At 31.1% G+C, this 24,758-nt stretch overlaps 1 protein-coding gene and 1 long non-coding RNA gene across 2 annotated transcripts in view; both read left to right on the plus strand.

Annotated features, from left to right (window-relative positions):
• Positions 1-24,758, plus strand: part of LOC127715614 (glycine receptor subunit alpha-3-like) — a 77,040-nt gene that overhangs the window by 40,992 nt on the left and 11,290 nt on the right. The window lies entirely within an intron of this gene.
• Positions 7-15,305, plus strand: LOC127715616 (uncharacterized). The gene is made up of 3 exons (XR_007988499.1): positions 7-105; positions 12,340-12,457; positions 15,151-15,305. It is a non-coding gene; the product is annotated as an uncharacterized LOC127715616 (long non-coding RNA).

Genomic DNA, 24,758 nt, shown 5'->3' on the forward strand with positions numbered 1-24,758 from the left:
GACAAACTTGTTGTGACCTTGAACTTGAAGATGCAGAGATGCTGAATGAAAACTTGTCAGTACGACAGTAGCCTGTTGTTGAAATGATTTCAATTTATATATATGGTAAACATTTAGTTAAAACAAGTGTGAGAGCAATTTACGTTTAAAGGGGGACTGGATTTTTTGTTTTGAATCTTTGTTTCTTTTCTTTTTTTTTTTTTTGGGGGGGGGGGGGGGGAGGGGGGAGGTGAAAGGTATAGATAACTAAGGGACCTACCATTTGGTTTTCATGGGGGGCTAGGATGAACAATTTTGTCCTTCATTCTATTAGTTGTTATGTATTTTTCACTCTATTCGGTCCTGCCTTTTTTGTTTTGAAATTGAGAATGGAAATGGAGAATGTGTCAAAAAGACAGCAACCCTACCAAAGAGCAGAAACCAGCAGAAGGCCACCAATGGGTCTTCAACATAGCGAGAAAATCCCGCACCAGGAGGCTTGCTTCAGCTAGCCCCAAAACAATAATGTGTACTAGTTCATTAGTTTATCCTGACTTTTTTTTACATACATGTAAATAGTCATCCTGCCTTTTTTCGGCAAAGTGTCTCATCCCACCTTTTGATTACTCAAAACTCCTGTCCTGTTTTTTTTTCGAATTTCATCCTGATTTTTTTATATTATAGTCTAGTTGCATAATCAATAATATTTATTGTTCGAACAGAGTATGTATAAGTTTATTGAAAAATTCGCCCAATATTTGTAAAATGTATTTGCTGCAAACAAATATAAATTATTTTTTATTTGCATAGTAGAATACTGGAATACATTGTACTTACATGACTTATCTTATTGATATTTGTTAACAATTTTATTAATTCTAATCAGTCAATTTGATAACAATATGAATTTATATCTTTTTCAAGTTTTAAAATTGGTACATCATTTTTTGTTACTCATTCCAAGCTGACTATATAGCTAGTTTATCAAAAAAAAATGTTATTTTTATTATAAATCCATTACAACAATCAGTGAGAATTATCATTTTTAACAATTAATGCTCTAAAACAAATTTTAAGCCAACAACTTTTAAATATTTCCATGTGTTTTCATAAATTTCCAGAATTTATACCATATGAATAAGTTTATTAAAATTTAATACCCATTAAACAATATGTTTTAATAAAAGTACTAGGGAGAACGGACCTAGGGCGAACAGACTCTGTGGGTGAATGAACTCTGGGTTAACAGACCTAGGGGAAACATGTAATCAGGGCAGAGGGATTTTGTTAATGCGATTAAATATTCTTACATGTACAGGCTATACATCAAAGAATATAATGTTATAAAACCTCTTTATCCAAATCTTCATATTGTATATATGTTCCAGACCATATGAGTATTTGGACCGTACACATATACTCGTGCAGTCGGACCATATGTGTACGGTCAGACCATTTGAGTATACTCATACAGTCTAGGACTAACTAGCCCCTATATGTATTTGTACCATATAGGGGTTAATTTTAGACAAACATTTATCAAAATTTTTATTGAATATATACATACAAATTATTATAATTACAATTAGATGAATAAAGTGAAATATATCATCATATCATCAACCCTAATAATCTGGAAACAACTGGTATTATTATAGAGTAACAAAGCTACCTTATTCCTTCCCCCCAAACGTGTCCGATTCCCCCAAACGTGTCCACTCAGAAACGTGTCCTTCCCCCCAAACGTGTCTGATTCCCCCAAACGTGTCCACATGACGTCACTGAACTGCAAAACATATCTAAATGTAAAAGGGCGCCAATTAAAGCGTGTCATTTTTATTAACGCCCAATCATGTCCATTTATATAATAACACCCAAACGTGTCCATCTCACAAACGTGTCCATATGAAGCCTAACTTTTTCCTTCTTTCTCTAAAAGCTCAATCGTGTCCATATCATAAAAATGTCCAAACGTGTCCCCGTTATTTGCATGGTTATTGCTCTTTCATATACTCCTTTTACTATTTCATTGCAAATTGAAATATAGTCCTTTAGGTCTTTATCAAACAAACAGAATAACCCGTGCCAAAATGGGGCCTCCGTTTGGTTGGGCGGGGTGTAAAAGTACGCAGCAATGTCTACAGGTAACAATGTGGATATTGAATCAGATACCTCCTGTATAGGGAGAATACCCGCTATCTGTACATTAAAATCCTTGTAACAACTCTTTCAGGGTGCCGTCGATAGTATGCATCAAGGCAACCATTTTTGTGCCTATACATATTATCTAGTGGCAGTTGGAATTTCCCCAACTTTAATTTTAAACGGCCTCTATTATATAAAGGGGAATAAAAGATTGTTATACTGAAGCCCCGTAAACATAAAGTGGTCTTTCTCTGCTCCCAAAAATTATTATCTAATTCTGAGTCCCGATTAGTGTAAATTCCTAATAACCGTACAAATTTAGGCCCAATCCCAAATTCCCGTCATAAAAATGTTACTATCCTAAAGTCCCGGGAAATAGTCCTCCGTCTCTCATTAAAGAACTTACCAATAATATTTATTGTTAATATGTTGTCGTCCTAAAAATGCATGAAATATTTGCAACTGGAAGTAATGTCTCTTGTTTGTGTGTCTTTAAGTGATGTTCGAAACCCCAAATTTATAATATTAAACCTGAAAACAAGTTTATGATTTCAAGAGCTTTTAAAAAATCAGAACTGTTGAAAAAAATTGGAAAACACCGCTGCAGGAAGCCAGTCGTACATTATCCTCATACATGATTAATATAGTAAGACATCACTGCAGTTTATTAGAACAAAATAATTTATTGAGTAAACGATTAATTTAACTGTACTAAAGTAATGTTGATGTTCGCTCTAAATATGCATCAAATACTTGCCACTAGACATTAAGCAAGCAACAGTCAAGAATTATGTATATGTTGATAATCAATATTGCATACATATAAACAACTGGTGTTGAACAAACTAATGCTAATACATTTTGAATGTTCTTCTTTCAACTCTGTTCCTTTTTAATTTCTGGTAATTGTGCCCAAAATATATACTCCAGGAGTAATGTCTTTTGAATGCGGCTTTTATCTTATTTAGGATCCAACAAAAACCCGACATGTCCCCTATTATGGAATTGCCGTAAATGTTATAGACGTAACTGAGAATATAATAGCGCTTAAAGTTTTCAGACGTTCCGGCGTTTTAAAGTGGACACGTTTTAGCGAATAACAATTATCGGACACGTTTGGGGGTTTTGAAATCGGACACGTTTGGGCGATATCAACTTTTAAGGACACGTTTGGGGGAAATAGACACGTTTGGGGGAATCGGACACGTTTGGGGGGATGGACACGTTTGGGAGTGTTACATATATACATACAAATTATTATAATTACAATTAGATGAATAAAGTGAAATATATCATCATATCATCAACCCTAATAATCTGGAAACAACTGGTATTATTAGAGTAACAAAGCTACCTTATTCATTCTTTGCACTAGTTTTCGACGCGTTTTTATTATATTTTCTCATTGTTTTTTCAAGGGATTTTTTTTATAGTTTTTGTCCAGTATCTGTGACGGTTTTTGTAGAAAAGTTCCTAAATATACTAAAATATTTTCTTCCAACATTATGTTTATTCCAATAACTTTAATTTCAGTGAGCATAATTAAATCTCATGTATTAACTGACATGCTAAATATACAGGAGCTTAACAGAATAAAGCTGTGATTTATAATGATACTGTTCCACAACATTTTAGGGTCAGAGAAATTTAATGCTTGATTGGGAGCAATTATTTGTGGTCACTTAAACTGAAGAAATTTATTGCTTTTAATTGATTGACCATTTGTGCAGCTGGTAAGAACATAATCAGCTGATTTACTAAAATAACATGAGTAAGTGCCTTAGATTCCTCTTTTTCTTTTATTCTTTAGATTTCTTTATCAATTATTTACTATGATCAAAAAGTTAAATCTACTATTTTCTGCCTTTGTTATTTATGTGGTCAAACAATCAACTTACTTAGTCCATTGTACTCTTGAATTTATTTAAAATTGATATCCCTCAATCCATAGGACATACAAAAAAATGTAACATTAAGACATCTACCATGTCTACTGGGAATTGAAAGTAATAGAGAAACTATTTTGATATATGGCATAATACTAAGATCATATATATTATTATCAGAATTCATACATGTATTTCTATACACCCTCTTCAGAAAATGAAATTTTATCTAATGGTTCTATTAAATTCTAGTAGGTTAATTGGGTACAAGATATTTCTAGAGATATAGCACAGTATAGTGGCTCAAGGGTACACTGAGTGGAGGACAAACTTTTGAAATACTTAACTAGCAAACAAAACAAGTCTATAGTCTTTACAATGCTTTATACATGTAGTCAACAGTTTATACAAAATCAGCATCCTCTTTCATTTTCATTTTTTATTTTCAACATTTTAAATATGTTTTTGTTAATGCCTAAAAGTGCTGAAATAAAAAAAGTTTAAAAGGCCAATGCCAATTATTAGTATGAAGTAGAAACCTTTATGATATATATGTAAGTATTTATATTATTCATATGTAAGTGGCAATAAGTGAAATTAGGCATTAAGCTTAAATCCTTGTCAATAAGGTAATGCCCAGGTAGACTAAGTCTATCATCTAGAAATGATGTTAACAGTCATTATAAAAAATGTATTCTTAAATCCTGAAAAAATATGTCCAGGCTTTAAATGCAAGTAAATAAAAAGGCATTTATTCAAAGTTAAAATACATTTGGTACATAATCATGATAATAACATAACAAGAACTGCTGGACTTTAAAATGTAAACTAACTGAAATGATGCCACTATTCTAGCCAAGTTAGTCTAACCTTGGATATAATCAAAGCTGTATATTCACCATCCTTGTCACTTTGTAGTTTAGGGATGCATACCAAAAGTTGTGTAAAAATCAATTAAATCGAAAGTCACCATTGAAGCACATTTTGACGTGAGAACTCTAATGTTACAAACTTTTGTTAGTTTTTTTATTAGCTCACCTGGACCAAAGGGCCAACTGAGCTTTTCATGTCACTTGAGGTCCGTCGTCATCGTCCGTTGTCGTCAGTTAACTTTTACAAAAATCTTCTCCTCTGAAACTACTGGGCCAAAGTTAACCAAACTTGGCCACAAACATCATTGGGGAAAATAGTTTTTACAGACAAATCAGACAACCAATTGTTGGGTTGCACTCCTGAATTAATAATTTAAGAAAATTTTGCAGTTTTTGGTTATTATCTTGAATATTATTATGGATAGAGATACATTATAAACAGCAATAAGGTTCAGCAAAGTAAGATCTACAATTAGGTCAAGATGACCAAAATGGTCAATTGACCCCTTAAGGAGTTATAGTCTATTTTAAGGATTTTTCGTAAATTTTTGTAATCTGAAACTACTGGGCCAAATACATGAAATAGAATCAAATTTTCTCACTTTTTTTTTTCAATTTTGCAGAGCTCCAGATAAGCTGCGTATTTGCGTGATCACGCAATAAAAATAATTAAAAACCCAATGCAATTGCCCATTGCAGGGTTCAATAACCCAATTAATTCAAAGGAAAACCCAATTATATGCCAAAAACATGGGTTTTTAACGCTTTTATTCGCTATCGTTTGCGTTATTTACCCTTACTTGATTACAGTCGTCGCGTAAATCTATTTTTATAATATTTATAATTGGAGATGTCCTTTCGTTCTAAAAATAGAGCCCTGCATCAAGTAGCTGTAATGGGTCCCTGTTGAAATTTTCCGTTGCTCAAAAGGTACACGTGTTTATGAAAAGATTTCGATCTTCTCGGCGTTTATCCAATTAGCGTGTGACATGCTGTCATTTTTTTTCGAATTGCTCGGGATTTATCGCAACATACAATGAATTAAAACGAAAGTAAATGTCCGGTAAAAATATTGAATAGAAGCATGTTTTCGGCTTCTTTTTGATAGCTGAGGGAAAGTTATGATGATAACAAGACTCAGCTAGTGATTTTAGGAAGCGACCATAACGAGAACATTGCTAGAGCGATAAACACGGGGTTCCGTCAAAAACGAAATCAGTTGGAAAAAGTGAAAGGCCAAATCAATTATGACATGATATGTAGTTTGAAAGCATTGGAAACCAAAAGTTCTGATAAGGGACAACTTAACCCAGATTTATGTAAATTGAATTAAACGAAAACAGTTTATATATTATTTTTTTCATTTTAGTTGATGAGTGAATACACATATATCCGTTTTTTTACGTCAATGCAGCTTGACACTTTTTTTGTTTTGGTCTAATTGTTCTAGATGCTTAAGATAGTTGTCTTATTGGCAAGTGCAGTATAACATTGTCATTTATTTACTTGATGTTGCAGAATTATTTGTAAGAATGTGGTCTCCGTCATTATAAACCACCCTATAAACCTCAAGGTTTTGGGGTATATCTTAAATCTGGAAACTACTTTTTTATTTTTATTAAAAAGTAGATCTGGCAAATAGGTGAAAGGACTGGCAAAACTTTCTTACAGCACCTAATTTTCACATATATTACACAAAAATCTAAACACTTAGCCACACCTACCCCAACTATAATTAAACTGTAGGGTGATCATATGGGATCTAGAAAGGCAATTAGTTCCTGTCCAACTAGTGACACCAGCTGCAGTTTACATAAGTTTTGAGAAAATACAAAACTGACAGAACGTTTAAAACGGGACACAAATTAAATGTTCAATTGCTCGTCAGTAAATAAACCAAATAAAACAGCTAGCACATATTCTACAAAGAAAGAAACACATTTAAGATGGAAACACATCTGGGGTTGAAATAATGTGAATATAACATGCCTAAATATTCAATATTGTGTTGATGAAAAAACCCAATACATTAAGGAGCTTGGTGGTGAAAAACCCAATTTGATATTTGCTTGAGGGGTGAATTGGAATTGATAATGCAATTAAAAAACTTTATCACCCAATTACATAAAAAAATGGTGGGTAAAAACCCCAATTTGTGAATTCTTATCTGGAGCTCTGATTTTGCCTATTATCTTGAAAACTATAATAGATAGAGAGAAACTTTAAAATGCAAAAATGATCAGAAAAAATACTCTTTTGTGTTTGGAGCAAGAGCTAAATAAGATCATGAAGATAGAGAGAAACTAAACAGACTTTATTGATCAGCAATATAAGATACAAAAAAAAATTTAGTAAAGAACTATTAAAAAAACATACACAAGATAATTTAAATCATCTAGTGAAGGTATACACATGTATATATATATATGTGACAAAATATTCCCTTCAAACTATCCTGAACCACTTATTTCAAGACAGAATTACATTTGTATAGAGTCATTATGCATTAATTAGGGAATGATGTGTAAATTTCAAACACACTGTTGTTGAACTTTTAAAGAAATTTTTGATAGAGAATCATTGTAATTATCTTTTTATATAATTTATATTACTGTATCTAAACTTCAAAGTGAATTAACTTGCCATTTTCTTCTTTGAACTGTTTTCCTCCACTGCATGGTTCTTCACAAAATCACCACAAAAACAATAGTAATAAAGATAGTAATAAGAGTAGTGTATTCTTGATGAATTTCAACATTTTATATTCCTCTACACATTTTATGATGTCCAAGTAATGAGGTCATGACATCAATATGAATCCATATAGTAACCAATGAGATAAAAGAGAAATTCATTTTATGTCTTCCTAGATCTTTGGATAAAAACAGGTCACATTTACTTGTACATGTTGTGTGTATTATGCTTAAAAAACATAAAAACACAAGTAAATATTATACATATATATATATACTCACCACATTGATTCAATGGACATAATTAAGTATAATGGTAGTAGGTCTATTAGTGTAAATAAAAGTGAAATCATTAGAAGGATTAGAATACACAGTATTATATGTTCATAATGACATACAGCCTTACAGGGAGAGAATTTTGAAAAAAAATATTGTAAGTAATAATTTCATACTTAATGCCAATAATATGTTTATATTTTCTGTTTTGTGTATGGTCTGCTTAAAGTTTTATTTTGAGGAGGATTAAGGGGATGGGGCTAGTGGGCCCGGGCGAAATTGACTAGTATTCATGTTGCATGTTGCATGTTGCGTGTTACATTGATCTTCGATTATTTCTTTTACAATTTTTGTAAAATTGGAAGAATTTTTAATTTGGATATACAAAAACTGTTTGTAAAATTGGAAGAATTATAATTTGGATATATACAAATATTTTTGGTAAAATTTCTCATCAGTCATCGTTTAAATTCACCCTTTAAAATGTCTTTGACTTACATCATGGAGTCTGTTTTTGACCCGACTGTCCGTCCGTCTGTCCATCTGTCTGTCCGTCCGTCCGTCAGTCCGTCAGTCCTATTTCTTGTCATCGCAACTCCTCTCAAACCATACAACAGAATTTCACGAAACCTTTTTAGATAATAAGGACATAGTATGTAGTTGTGCATATCGACAGGAAATTACGATTTAATTTTTTTTTCTAGGAGTTACACCCCTTTGAACTTATTGACTTTAATGTACTACTGCAACAGTTTGTCATCGCAACTCCTCTCAAACCACACAACAGAATTTCATGAAACCTTTCCAGATAAAAAAGAAAATACTACGTAGATGTGCATATCGACAGGAAATTACGATTCAATTTTTTTCCAGGAGTTACGCCCCTTTGAACTTATTTGCCTAATATACTACTGCAACCTTTTGTCATCGCAACTCCTCTCAAACCACACAACAGAATTTTATGAAACCTTTTCAGATAATAAGGACATATTACGTAGATGTGCATATCGACAGGAAATTACGATTCAATTTTTTTCCAGGAGTTACGCCCCTTTGAACTTATTTGCCCAATATACTACTGCAACCTTTTGTCATGGCAACTCTTCCAAACCACACAACAGAATTTCATGAAACCTTTTCAGATAATAAGGACATACTAGGTAGATGTGCATATCGACAGGAAATTAGGATTCAATTTTTTTTTTTATACAATTTTTTTTTCTTACAGTTATTTTATTTCTCCAGTGACAATGTGGGGACGTGGGGTATGTGAGGTCGCTCACTAAGGTTCTTTAATTAAAGTTTAAAATATTGAGCTTAAGTTTGTAAACTATATTTGATCTCTTATCAGTTTTTAATTGCTGACAATAATTTGCTATTTTCAGGAGTGTTGATATTACTAATTAATTGTTTTTATGTACTTTAGCAGACTGACCCATTGACTGTTAAATTTAATGTATTGTGCAGCTGTCATGGTTGTGAATCAACTCTAATCATCTCTCATTACTAGCCCTATATTATATGATTTCGTTGTTTTTATATCCTGTTCCTCAAGTTGTGTGATCTTGAACTACATTCTACTTTTAAATTGATTCATATTAGAAAGTATCCAAGCCCTGGTCAATATTAACAATATTGTTTTAAATGTTAAAATGTGAAAAAGTTGAGTATGTATAGTGATGACTTTCCGAAAAGGGAGGGGGACTGGGACATGCCCGCTACATTTTTTAACTGTAAGTTGGAGAGGGCAGAACCAAATTTGACCCCAAAATCCTGATTTCATACAGATTTCCAAGATAAAGACCCCCACACTTACAGATTAGAAAAATGAAGCAGGCCTGTCCTCCTTTCGGAAAAAATGGATCCGCCTCTGATTAGCTACTTCCATTCATTACGCCTATGCTAATGAATGTGTCTCTCTTTAACTATATGTATTTGTATATATATGATGGAATTTGTAGATAACAAATATGTATATATGAAATTTGAATCAATTCAATTATAAGAGATCATTTCACCTTTAGCTTGATAAATTTTTTATTTATTTTAGCCAAATATAAAAATCTCTATGTTGAGAGAAAATCTCTGTTATTGAAAATAATTAACCATGTTAACAGGTCATAAAATTCTATCAAATTATCCCATATCATCTAATTAATACTACTATAGATCAGTCTCTAGAATCCAAGTTTTGATGACTTTTGTTGATAGGTTAATTAAAAATGTCAAATGAATTGAAGGATACACTATATATATATACATATGTATGTCATCATATAGTTTCATGTTTGGTCCATTTATTACCAAGCATAATATAGTACAGAATAAATATGACTCATGTACATTCAGTTATAACATTAAACCTCATGTAAATTTAACAAATGAATATTAAAAATTTTTAGCCTTCATTTTTCAGATTCTGTTACTTTAACATAAAAAAAAGTTAAATTTACAGACACTGGTAAAAACATATATAAAATACATAAATTTGTTCTCATGACAGAAAAAAAATCAAACCACCATTCATCTATCATGTAATGAAGGTATTGTTATATAATTGTGAATTACGTCATAGAAATAGCAATCAAAAAACAAAAAAGAAAGAAAAGACTTCCCTAATGTACAAAAAAATTAACTTTATCTACATGCAACACGCAACATACGGCCCGGGCACCCCTTTTTGAAAAAAATTTGGTTGATTAATTTTTTGAGGGATCGAAACACTGAAGCAAGTTTGAGCGGGCCCCTTTTGAAAATTCTGGTACTACCACTGCATACCACAGACATACAGAAACTAAGGATGTTTTATAATTTAAAAAAATTCTAATATATCAATTAAAACTTTTTATATTGATATATATATGCATTAGTGATAAATTTAATAATCTGTCACCTAAGGATATTTGCCTATAGATGTTTTATGTCCCACCTTTGGGCATTATATGCTTTCTGATGAGTCATGAGTATGCGTCTGTTCCTCCATCCGTCTTTCCGGCTTCAAGTTTAAGTTTTTGATGAAGTTGAAGTCCAATCAACTTGAAACTTAGTACATGTTCCCTATGATATGATCTTTCTTATTTTAATGCCAAATTAGAGTTTTGACCCCAATTTCATGGTTCACTGAACATATAAAAATGATAGTACCAGTGGGTCATCTGTGTGCTATGGACACATTATTGTTGTTGATTTAAATGCAAAAAAAAGTATTAAGAATTAGTTTCTGAATTTCACGAGTTGATAATTGCCTACAATTTAAAATTCAAGAATTTTGCATACAAGTATAATGAGTATGCCACTTGAAAAAAAAAATTGACATGGATGAGATTTTAGATGGGGTTTACAAAATAGAGAATAACGGGCAAAATGTGCAGAATAAAGGTAAAAAAAAATAATAAACAGGGAAAAGTAGGAAACCAAAATAAATATTAGAGAATAATAGTGTGATGAAATATGAAGAATAGAGATTAAAAAAAATTAACAAAAGATTAAAGAAAAACAATCCAATATACATGTATTAAAGGATAAAGATATACAGAACCCCTATCTAGACCTTAATAAATTTAAGCCATAAACACATAAATGACAAATACCCTAATAATTTGTTTTTAGGTCAGACAAGAGTTCGTCTGCAAAAGACTCATAAGTGACTTCCGAATAACAAAAGTTTAAAAGGCCAAATAATGTACAAAATTAAAAACTTGGATAATCAAGAGAAAAACAGAGAAAGACAGAATTCATACATAAAATACAAAACTTAGAACATCGGCACGATCTGGGAATAGGACTTGCATTATTTCCTTATTTTAATTGACAATTGATCCTTTAAAGCAGTTATTGCCCTTGAAAGAATATTTTACCAAAATTTTTGTTTGGTTTTTTGGTTTTTAAATTGTTTGAATCATGGAAGTATTATATTTCATTTACTTTCATGGTTGAATTAAGTTTTTCATAGTAAGGAAGTGTCTTCATAAGAATACCAGTTTACATGTGTTGTTTACATTAATGTCATTAATTAGTTCTGCACAGTTAAACATTAGAAGGAACTATTAGGTTCATATAAATTATTTTATAGCTGTTTCACTAATAGGTTTTTATGGAATTTGTCACCTTTTGTAGAATCTGTTTTAATAAGATGCCAGTATTTCCTGAATACTTTTTGAAGTTTTCTGCTTAAGCATGTTAAGAATTCGAATGATAATTTGTAATGAATGGTATATTATATATATCTATTTTCAACTTTGTTCTTTTTCTTAGTAAAGACATAATTTCATAGAAATTGATCCAATATCCACCTATTTAGGTGAAAATCATATCTCTGGTCTGATTTCATAGACAAAATTTCATAGAAATTAATCTAATATCCACCTGCATTAGTGCAAATCACCATTTTTAATTAATGTGCCTTCAAGCAGTTCATGTGTAAAAAAAAAGCTAAGGATGATAAACATTTTCAGCATGAAGTCTTATGTCATTCTGTTCTTATTTCAGATTGACATATCCATAGGACATGCAGTTAGCCTAGACAAATAGGAAGAGAAAGGTCTCTGATTTAATTCTCTGTGAAGTTCAAGGTCTTTCTTAGTCTAAATATGGGAAGATTTGAAAGGTAAGTTTGAAAATTTGTAAGTGTACAAAAATATGTTATGTCTAACAAAATGTGCTGTTTCACAAATAAAATACTCTGTCTCTCAGACACTTATGTAGCAATAAGGCCACTATATTTGTGTATGAAATGATTATAAGCTGTTTTTGCCTGACGGGTTAAACTGACCATGCCTTTATTTTCATGGATCATTTATGGATCAAGTTTAAGTGATAATTGTAGTAAAAGCGTCATATTTTCAATCATAAGTAAAGCAGGCATAGTTGTTAATTTCTGTGTCATTTGGGCTCTTGTGGACAGTTGGCAATTATACCACATCTTCTTTTTTGAATGTTGCATTTGTATAATCAAGCGTACTGCCAGCACACATTAGCTGGCCAGTTGTTTATTAGCATTAATGTTCACAAATAGTGCAAATTAGGGACATGATAAGGAAGACCTTTGTTATGCCCCCGCAGTAGTTTTACCCTTGTCTGTCTGTACGTAAGTCTTTCCATACTTCCCAAAGTTGGTTTCCGTTCTCTAACTTCAGTTTGCCTCACCCAAATATTATGAAACTGATACACAATGCTTAATTATTACCACAAAACACAGATCAAGTTTGAATTTTGGTGGCGTCATTTAGTTTAACCATTCTAGAGTTATGCCCCTTTACAAACAAAAAAATTGCTGAATTTTTCGTTTCCGTTCTTTAACTTTAGTTTGCCTCAACCAAATGCTATGAAACTTATACACAACGCGTATTACCACAAAATACAGATCAAGTATGAATTAAGGGGGCATCACTTTAATTGTTCTGCAGGTATGCCCCTTTACAAATGAAAAAGATGCTTATATTTATAGTTTCCGTTCTCTAACTTTAGTTTGCCTCAACAAAATGCAATGACACTTATACACAATGCTTTTTATAAATCACAAAATATAGATCAAGTTTGAATTTTAGGGGGTCACTTTAACTGTTCTAGAATTATGCCCCTTCACAAATTGAAACAGTGCTGAATTTTTCATTTCCATTCACTAACTTTAGTTTGCCTCAACCAAATGCTATGAAACTTGTACACAATACTTATTACCACAAAATACAGATCAAGTTTGAATTTTGGAGTTGTCACTTAATTTTCTAGAGTTATGCCCCTTTGCAAATGGAAAAATTGCTGATTTTTTTTGTTTCCGTTCTCTAAATTAAGTTTGCATCAACCAAATTTTATGGAACTTATACACAATACCTGTTACCACTAAACTCAGATCAAGTGTTTTTGATAAAGTCACTTTTACTGTTCTTCAGTTATGTCCCTTTATAACTTTATATGATATGCAAGCGGGGGCATCATCTGTGGTCCATGGACACATTCCCCATTTAATTTTTTGTTAAACATCGATTTTTGACTTTTTTGGTGTCGGAGCCGATAAATTAGGGTTGGAAGGGCAATCAAAACACATCTTTTTTGTTGTTATCCTTATTGAAAACTATAGTAAAGAGATGGAAACTTTGAATAGTAAAAATGATTAACACCATAAGACCTACACATAAGTCACATGGCCAAAATCATCAGTTGAGTTATTGCCTGTCAGTGATGGGTTTGTTTGGTTTTTTTTATGGAAAATAGAAACTTTAAAAAGCAAAAATGATGATTGTGAGCTTTTAAATTAGATATTTTTTTTAATACCAAGTTGATTTGAAATAGTTATAGAAATTTTTAAAGTTGACTGCCTGAAATTTAGTTCAAACTAAAAATTGTAGCTTTTATACCTATTAAAATTAAATCCTTAAGTTTGAAAGCAATAAACCATATATTATAAAATAACCTGTTCAATACATAATTGATATAGTTGGACTGATTTAAGACCAGTCAAGACTAAATTTAAAGGTCAAGACAGGTGGAGACTGGGTCAAGACTAAGTAGAGACTGGTCGGGACTGGTTGAGCATTTGACAAGACCATATTCTGACTTTACCAAGATTATCAAGTACTCTTAGACTCTTTAGGTTAAATTGTAGACCAAAGTCAAGTACAGTTAAGTACAGTCTAGATTATGTTGAGTCTTTTCAAGTAAAATTGTGCTTACTTTGAAAGTCATTTTTACAGTGACAGCAGCAATCACAGGCGTTACACTGTGTTCTTTGGAACCCTTACAAATTTTTCTTAAAACCATTTAAATATGCCTTGTTTGTTTCCAGACAATTATTGGTAAAGTAAAATAATTAAATTAATAGGATTAGAACTTTGCCCCCTTTAAAAGAAGAAGATATCTATAGTATGATTGCTAATCCTAATGATAACTCTAAAAGTAAAAAAAAAAATGTTTTATTTTTTAAAACTTTTCCAGTTTGCCCCATTTGTTTGTAGGTAATAATCGGTAAAGTAACACATATATATATATATATATATATATATATCAAAAAAGGAAAACACCAGATTAGAAAAAATGATGCAGTATGATAGCTAAGGAGACAACTGCCCTAATCTGAACAAAATTTATATATCATCAGTGTGGAAAGGCTTCAATTATATATTGAACAAAACAAATGACATACAGTAACATGAGTAAGCTATGAAAGGATGTCGACCTGTGATAACAAATTCATCCATTATCATGATTATAAGAAAGAACAAAATATGCCGGAAAAAAAAAAATCATGAATAATATGCCTGAAGGACTTTAAAATATTGAACTTGAATTGACTTTTCTTTGTAGGATACATAGAAATCTTGGAGGACAAATTGACTTGAGTCTTAAAAGACACAGATATGAAGATAAACAAGAGGAAAAGAATGCCAAACATAGTTTAAAGGACTGCATACTTCCTGATATCTTTCAAATTATTGTGTCTTTTTGGTATAAATGTAATAATGCAATGTCATCTTATTTGTATAGGCATGTATACATCCTGCAAATCTTGTTGGTACCTTTTAGCTCCTTTTAATGCAACCACTATTTATAAAACATTGTCCTGATTGTATTTCTATATGTGAGTTTATTAGTTAACTAGCGCTTGCCGCGTAGTAATTGCATATATATGCATTATTAAATACCATACCTATCATCAATCTTAGTCTTTTTAATTAAGAAATAATTTTTAAAACAAGTTTTTTTAATGGAATTTTATTTTCTATGTTTAACCTGTAATATGCACTTAGTCAAATATAGCATGTTGCAAAAGAGATGCAATAGAGAGCAAACATTATATTTCATGATTACATAAAAACCTTCTAAATGTATCAAAATTCTGTGTTGTAAAATCTGAAAGATTTTGTTTTTCAGGATTTTTCCCAATATGTTTAAGAAATCTGTAGCATAATTTTTGCTTGTAGATTTTATTTCGGGATTTTTCCCGAAATGGGTAAAAAAAAAACTATGCACCAAGTGTGTGCCTGATAATAGATTTATATTTTCGGGATTTTTCCCGAAATGTGAAAGAAATTATTAGTCATGAGTTCTAGCATATACATAGATTTTCGGGATAAATCCCCAAATATTTGAAGACATCTGTGTTATACATTTTGTACTTAGTTTATTTTTGTCGGGATTTTTCCCGAAATGTGTTTCAGATCTGTTTGTCAAAACGCTTTTCCAACAATTTTTTATATGTTATAAATAATAATGTTGAAAATGATTTCGGGACATTTCCCGAATAACAACAAGTGTCACATACATATTTACCACTAATATTTTAAAACTTTCATATATTTTGGGAAATTTCCCGAACATTAAATTTAAGTTTTATCAATTTTAAGAATAAAAACATGGAATATTGTAAAAATTGTGTGTTTCTTTATGAAATCTGCATTCATTTATAGTAAACATTGAAAAAGATTATAAAAAGGAATAAAATGGATTTTACTCTTTTAAAATAGAGTCAGTTAAAAGTGAATAAAAGAAACCGTAAAAGTACGTTGCGACATTTTTAAAAGATTACACATATATACATAGACTTTTTCTAAAAATACATGAATATTCACATAAACTTGACACAATTTCAAACTTTCATACATTTAAATAATTTAGACATTAACATGCAACAACTCATTGCGAGCTTTAATGAGTGAGGTTAGATATTGTTTTCCCATTTCATCAACCTTTTTTCCGATATCATCACCGAACAAAAAAGCTATGTCTCCGATAATAAATTGAAGTTTATTAAAACGAGGCAACTCTGAGAAAAACACGCCGGTTCCTGCATTAAGAAGGAAATCGTGCAAATCAGAAAGGAAACGTTCTCGAATATCAGTATATGCTTGGCATTCTAACAATATATGTAAAACGGATTCTTCAGTACAACACGTTTCACATGTATTACTATCTTTCAATTTCATGCGGAATAAAACAGCATTCAATGGAAGACAATTCGTTCTAGCCAGAAATTTAAGACGAGAGGCCCAAAAATCGTCTTCATTTGATAAATACGATTGTCGTGCTTGTGTGACATAAAATGAACGGTAATCACCTAGGCTTCGCTTTTCTAGAATTTCGGACTTCAGCTTATTACAAGCGTCAATACCAAAAAACTTTTTAAATGTTTTTATATTAACGTTTCCATGTATATAATGGTCCAGTCCAGTGGACTGGAATATGCCATTTATATGATTAAAATATTCATTTTTTAATAACTTAAGTTCGGTAAAAATCATTTTGCAATATCTTGTACCAGGTAGAGAGTCTAATCTAGCAAAATATGTGATCCTTTGACGGTCCATATAATTTGTTAGAGATTCCCATCCTAACTCTGATAACACAGAGCATTTTGGAAAGTTCATTTTAGAGTTTATTATAACTTTTGCGACTTTGTACTGCCAGCTGTCTAGCATTTCGGTTCCGGATTTTGACGTTGGGTACCATACACCACAAGCATGAGCAATGGATGGACGTATAACCGAAATCCACAAAGCACAGCCAAAATTAAACCGATTAAAATCGCCATGTTCTCCGAACATCAATACATATTCATACACACAAAATTTTCATTAAAAAAACAAATGTGTTCATAAAATAAAATATATGTTCTTAAAAATTAATAAAAACGTTCAATAATTTGCATCATGGGATATACCTCGTTGCTTTTGTGGCAGTCTATTTGATTGGGTACGCACTGTAACCTGGAACGGACCCGACTGAGTAAATTATGGGAAAAAAGTGTTTCAATTTACTCCTTTTGTGCAACCTACTGAGGGGAATGAAGTTAATTTTTTGGAGCACTGGAATTGGATGTATGATAATATATATATCTTAATTTTATTTATGTTAAATTGAAGATTGTATACACATTTGCAAGAGAAACTTTGAAAGCACATGTAAAAAATGTTCGGAGAATTCTCCGAAAACGCCACCGAGTTTCCATAAATGAAAATAATAATCTGATTGAACCATTTCTTTCAGTATAAAAGAACTTATCTGATCTTGAAAAAGTGAGTCCGGGTTGTGACCTAAAATGACCCCGGTCTTCAAGTTTTTTTTCCAAAAGTGAATTGTTTCGTTGATTCCCCGATAAATGTCATTCAAATGATTTTCTGTTGATAATCAGATCGACAAAAAGATAAAAAAGGAAAAAGGAAAAAAATAAATGTTCCAGCTTAAAATTATCTAAGTTACTTTCTGTCGATGTTTATTGATTTTGTATACTCTTAAGTCCGGGGTAACTTCAGGTCTCAGCCCGGACTCACCTATAGTTCTATTTACGCCAAGTATTTTATGTATATAATATCTTTGATCAAATGTCTCGGCAACAAGCGTAATAATAATAAACAGTTTACATACAGTTAGTTTTCGAGATGCAATACACGCGTGTATCTAAAATTCAAGTCCGAGATATATCAGGTCACAGCCCGGACTCACCTTTGCAAGAGAGAATTGTTTCGTTGATCCCCCGATAAATGTCATCGACAAAAAGATAGATAATAAAAAGGAAAAAAATGTTCCAGTTAAAAAATATCTAAGTTACATTTCTGTCGATGTGTATATATTTCATATACTCCTAAGTCCGAGCTAACATAAAATACAAGGCGAAAAAAATATCGGTGAGTCCGGGCTGCGGGACTTAGTATATGATTCTCATTCGAAAAAAAACTTGGTCTGGCGTCCGGTCTAGTCCGAGTTTCAGTACGTACCCAATCAAATAGCAACGAGGTATCCCATGATGCAAATTATTGAACGTAATAACTATTCAAAAATTTTTAAGAACATTTATTTTATTTCATGAACACACATTTTTTCTTATTTTGAATGAACTGTTTTTTGTGTATCTATTGTTATAAGATAATTAGACGTTGATATCCGTATTGTAGATGTTATGTAGTATGTTGTTCTGCAGTTAATTGTTCCTTCTGGACCCATACTCTCAACAGAACAATGACTCTGTGAGAGCTGGTTCTTAATTTTTACATGATGGGGGAAACTAGCCGTTGACAATGCCTATGATGGTGTATGGCATTGAAGCTGATGTAAAGGCAGGCCAGCCGTTGTTGCCGATGTAGGGGCAGGCCGGGATCGACTGACACCTATAAATTTCAAAATTCAAACTTTTTTAATAAAATAAATAAAAACGAAAATAATACAAAAACAGTTACAAACAACAATAAAGTAAAACAAATATTTTCAATTATTTCCCTAATAGAAAACAATAAATATTTTTATAAAACTTCATTTATGAAAACTTTTAATTATCTTTATTTTAGTTTAACGGTGTCATCCTGCAGTGGTTTGCCCACTTTTAATTACATGCATATGTAAACATAGGGGGGATTGTTGTTTTAACAATTATAGTTTATTTCTGAATTATAGTCATATTCTTACCTTTTATTTTACCTGTAAAATTTTATAAAAAATACTATATTCTGCTATTAAATCAAGGAAAATGTGCCAAAATATATTATATTTAATTTTGATATATTTTTTTTAGCAGGAAAATGTATTGAATTTGATAAATATGAAAATAAAAAACAAACAAATATATGTTCAAAAATGTTTATTTTTTTTTACAATTTATCAACAAATAGTTTTAATTGTTGGTACATTCTGAAAAAAGTTTAAAAAAAATATAATAATAATAGATTAGAATAAATGTCATTTAAATTTCTTTTTATTTATTCAACATTTTTTTTTTTAAATTTTGATAAATATATTTTTCTGAATAAAATCATCATCATGATCATATAGATACCAGGATTGAAATTTTGTATTTGCGCCAGACGCGCTTTTCGTCTACTACTACGATTAGTGACGTTTGAATCAATAAAAGTTAGAAAGGCCAAATAAAGTTCGAAGTTGAAGAGCATTGAGGACAAAAAAAATCCTCAAAAGTTTTGCCCAATACAGCTAAGGTAATCTATTCCTGAGGTAGAAAAGCGTAAGTACTTCAAATTTTTCAAACTTAGAAATTTAATATAAAAAATATCCAATTAATTCTAACAAATAGAATATATCAAAATGCAACTGTTCTTTAGCCAAGCTTTACGTTTGATAGCTACTAGCTATTGATCATTTACAAGCTTCTGTCCAAGTTTGGCACAAATCCAGGATAGTTTAAGAAAGTTATCAAAATTTTAAAAACTTTAACCAAAGAGTGAATGTAATGTTAATTGGCAGATAAACTAAGTCCATTTATAAGTAAAATATGGTACACAGGATTTATTTATTGAAAATTACCTTCTGGATACACTCTTATAATGCATTTATAAACTTGATTCATTTATTATATAAATTATGTTTGCAATAAAAGCCAACTTGTATTGGTGTATTTATATCATGAAAATCATTCAGAAACTAATGAATTATTATGACACTTTTATAACTCTAAAAGAAGACATTTGTATGTATTTCCCATAGGGTCCAATGTTAAACTAAGTCCCCTGCTGGCGGCCATCTTGGATTATGGATTAGCTTCATAGTAACAACACTCGGTCAGCAACTCATAAGGAACATTCATGCCATGTTTGGTTTCATTCCATTCAGTGGTTCTCTAAAAGAAGACATTTGTATGTATTTCCCATAGGGTTCCATGTTAAACTAAGTCCCCCGCTGGTGGCCATCTTGGATTATGGATTGGCTTCAAAGTGACAACACTCGGTCAGCACCTCATAAGGAACATTCATACCATGTTTGGTTTCATTCCATTCAGTGGTTCTCTAAAAGAAGACATTTGTATGTATTTCCCGTAGGGTCCCATGTTAAACTAAGTCCCCCGCTGGCGGCCATCTTGGATTATGGATCGGCTTCAAAGTAACAACACTCGGTCAGCACCTCATAAGGAACATTCATACCATGTTTGGTTTCATTCAATTCAGTGGTTCTCTAAAAGAAGACATTTGTATGTATTTCCCATAGGGTCCTATGTTAAACTAAGTCCCCCGCTGGCGGCCATCTTGGATTATGGATCGGCTTCAAAGTAACAACACTCGGTCAGCACCTCATAAGAAACATTCATGCCATGTTTGGTTTCATTCCATTCAGTGGTTCTCTAAAATAAGACATTTGTATGTATTTCCCATAGGGTCCTATGTTAAACTAAGTCCCCCGCTGGCGGCCATCTTGGACGATATAACAATAGATACTTGTTTAACTTGTTTAGAAATGTTTTAATCTAAATCTTAATAATTTTAAAATCATGACTTACCTATAAGTTTCAAAATTCAAACTTTGACGTCTTAAAGCAGAATTTCTACTTATTAGCAATCATTTAATTCATGTTATGCCAAAATGACTTTCTTTGTCAGCATAAAATTAGATATTACCAAATATGGTTATTGTCCGAAATAAGATCAAAATGTTGTATAATTAAATGTCCCATATAAAAAAGAGAGGTCAATTTGACAATGGTGATAATAAATAATATTTAATTGACCGGATAACTGTTTGCAGTAACCCACGGAATAGGGCAGAATCTTGTAAAGTTATTTTGAGTGGGGAATTAGATCATATAAATGAAACTTATGCAAACGAAAAGCAACTGAAATGTTATCTGAGCTACCTTCTAAAATAATTAATGCAGAGCTCTTTAAAATTGACAAAGAACATTTAGAAAAGAAAGATGTGAAATATGTTCGTCAATCTATGTTTCTAATAGAGAAACTGCCGGTCCCAAGCTCGTATAAAGGAGGAATGAAGTCATTTATTTATTTGATACATAATGTAAGAATAAATAATTTCACAAAATTGGTGCAATTAAATGATTTTTTTATTGGCGTAAATGCTACCTATAGTTTTTGAAATGAAGTGGCGTAGAAGTAGCGTTGGCGCAAATAAGTTGTGTCGCAAATTAGTTCATTTTTGGCGCAAAAAGATATCGCCTCGGAATAGACAGTGATAAACAAAATCATTACCTTTCTTATTAACATAAAATTTAATTGATAATTGTAACGTCATCTATGTCCAAAATTTATGTCAAATATGTCACAATATATCCCCGAATATATATTGAAATTTTCATGAGTATATATTTTACTTTTTATGAATACATATATAACTTTTTATGAATATATATTTAACTTTGTATGAATATATATTCAACTTTTATGAACAATTATTTATTTCTATGAACAAATATTTCTGTTTTATGAACAAATATTTGTTTTTATGAACATATATATTTTTTTAAGAACAAACATTTTTTATGAACAATTATTTATGTGTTATGCATATATAGTTTATTTTATGAACACATATTTTGATATTTATATTTATTTTTTGTTTTTTATGAACACATATTCGTTTTTACGAACAATAATTTAATTTTGTGAACATATATTTTTTTTTTGTGAATATTGCAACGTTTGACACTCCATAGTCACTCACATCGTTAAAAATATGTTTTCATCTTCAATTTAGTATACAGTATATTCTTTATTCCAAGAGCAATATAGCTCATATGTCATATGTACAATAAATATCATAAATATAGCTCATATGTCATATGTACAATAAATATCATAAATATTATAGTATGCATCCCATAGTACAATTAATTAATATTACCATTAATACAATTTAAAAAAATCTAGGAGCATAATATAATCAATTACACTTAACAATCTTGAAGCATGCTATATACACGTTTACACATTCAACAATAACGAATTATAATGGATATAACTTAACAATCTTGAAGCATGCTATATACACGTTTACACATTCAACAATAACGAATTATAATCAATATAACTTAAAACAATCTTGAAGCATGCTATATACACATTTACACATTCAACATTAACGAATTATTTCGGCAATGTATAAAACTTTCCATTATTATTAAGTTCTTTTATTTTTCGAAAAGATAAGAATTACATATTTAGTGTTATACTGATGGATTTCTACAGTAATGTGGTTTTATATACATTTGTACTCCATGCAAATATCTTTATATGTATTACAAAAATTAGTCGCATTCCAAAATTAAATTGTATTCATACTCTACAGAATTAAGGTTGCACATAATACATATTGTAGTGTTCCTGATGACAGTTAGAAACCTTTCAGTTTTATTTTTCAAGTTATGCGCATGAAACGATACTTGCTAATTAATGTTTTATATCTAAAATTCACAGATCAACTAAGATTACAAGAGGCTCCTAAGAGCCTGAATCGCTCATCTGGAATTTTTGTTTAGATCGTGCATCAATAATTATTTTAAACATGTCTTTGAAAGATTCTCTCTATCTATCATAGTTTCTGCGCTGCGAAAAAAATGGTAACTCCTACAAGGGATCAAGTGACAACTTCGGTCACGGCATATTGTAGATCTGAATTTGCTGAATATTTTTGCTGTTTGAAGTTTCTGTATATCTGTCAAAGTTTCTGAAAAAAAACTTTAAAAATCTAATAAACATAATCTTTCAAGGAAAATAACTCCTATATATAAGGGATCAATTGGCATAAAAAAAAAACACACATTTTATACAAGAGAATCATTCACTCCAAGTTTGGTTGAAATTGCTCCAGTAGTTTTAGAGGAGAAGATCTTTGAACAAAATCACGACGACGGACATTAAGTGATGGCAATAGCTCACATGGATCTTTGGACAAGGTGAGCTAAAAATGCAAACCATTACTGTCATATATATATATATTTTAAAAATGACATTAAGGAGACTCTTCAGAAATGACATTTCAGTTATAAATCAATAAGAAAAACGCTGTTTTGACTCAGCTTTAAACTCATCTTCATTTAAAACATTTTTTGTCAACCATATATTATTTAAGCCAGAACTACATACATGTAATACATCTCTTATTTTACATGACCAATTCAATTTATTTTTACTTTTTACATAGCTGGCATATATAGCATTTCTGCATACCAGGTTTTTTCAGAATGAAATTGTCAGTTTTTAACAATTTACAGCAATATACAGCAATATTTCATCATTTTACAATACATCTGTTTATACAATCGGAGTCTACCCATTGAAATCTCTTTTTCTACTTTCAAAAGTATCTTTAAAATATGAAGAGCTTCCCTGTCGATTGTTTTATGATATCCCACACTTTACTACCATAATTCACTATGCTTAAAACATATGTATCAAATGCAGACAGTTCTTATATCTATTTACTGCAGGGTTTGTTGCTCGTGCTGTGTGGATGCAGTAGAATGTGTCCCCGTGCTTGTGGTGTATGCCCTTATATTTTTTCAGTTATGGGTTGTTTGCCTGTGAGACAGCTTTCACATGTTTATTATATCTTTGTTCTCAATTGTTAATTATATATTATGGTGTTTGGATGTATAAATACTTATCCACACCTGTTATTTTTATTATTGCCCCCCTGCTATGGTTTTACTAAGATTTCTTACAATCTCTGTTTTTGCCCTGTGTTTGTTATATGTCAGTTTTGTAATACTTAAGTCTTTACGTGGCCTTTTATAACAGTTTTTGTTAGAGTTCTTTTACTGCTTTGCCTATTATTTCCTATTCCGTACATTTAATTGTGATCCTCATTCAATGTTACAACCTCCGGTCTTTTTTATTTTTCCTATATCCCTATTTATATAGATTACACCGTTGATTTTCCCGTTTGAATGGTTTTACACTAGTAATTTTTTGGGTCCTTTATAGCTCGCTGTTCGGTGTGAGCCAAGGTTCCGTGTTGAAGACCGTATTTTGACCTATAATGGTTTACTTTTATAAGTTGTGACTTGGATGGAGAGTTGTCTCATTGGCACTCATACCACATCTTCTTATATCTAAGTAGTGTCTTTGTATTAAAGTAGTCGTCTTGAATTTTATCAAATAATCTAAAACCTTGATTTGACAGCATTTTCTGAGTATTAGTAAAAAATACCATTATAATTTAACAGCATACCAAGATATATA

This window comes from Mytilus californianus, unplaced genomic scaffold (assembly GCF_021869535.1).
Source record: "Mytilus californianus isolate M0D057914Y unplaced genomic scaffold, xbMytCali1.0.p SCAF_9, whole genome shotgun sequence".
Classification (NCBI taxonomy): domain Eukaryota; kingdom Metazoa; phylum Mollusca; class Bivalvia; order Mytilida; family Mytilidae; genus Mytilus; species Mytilus californianus.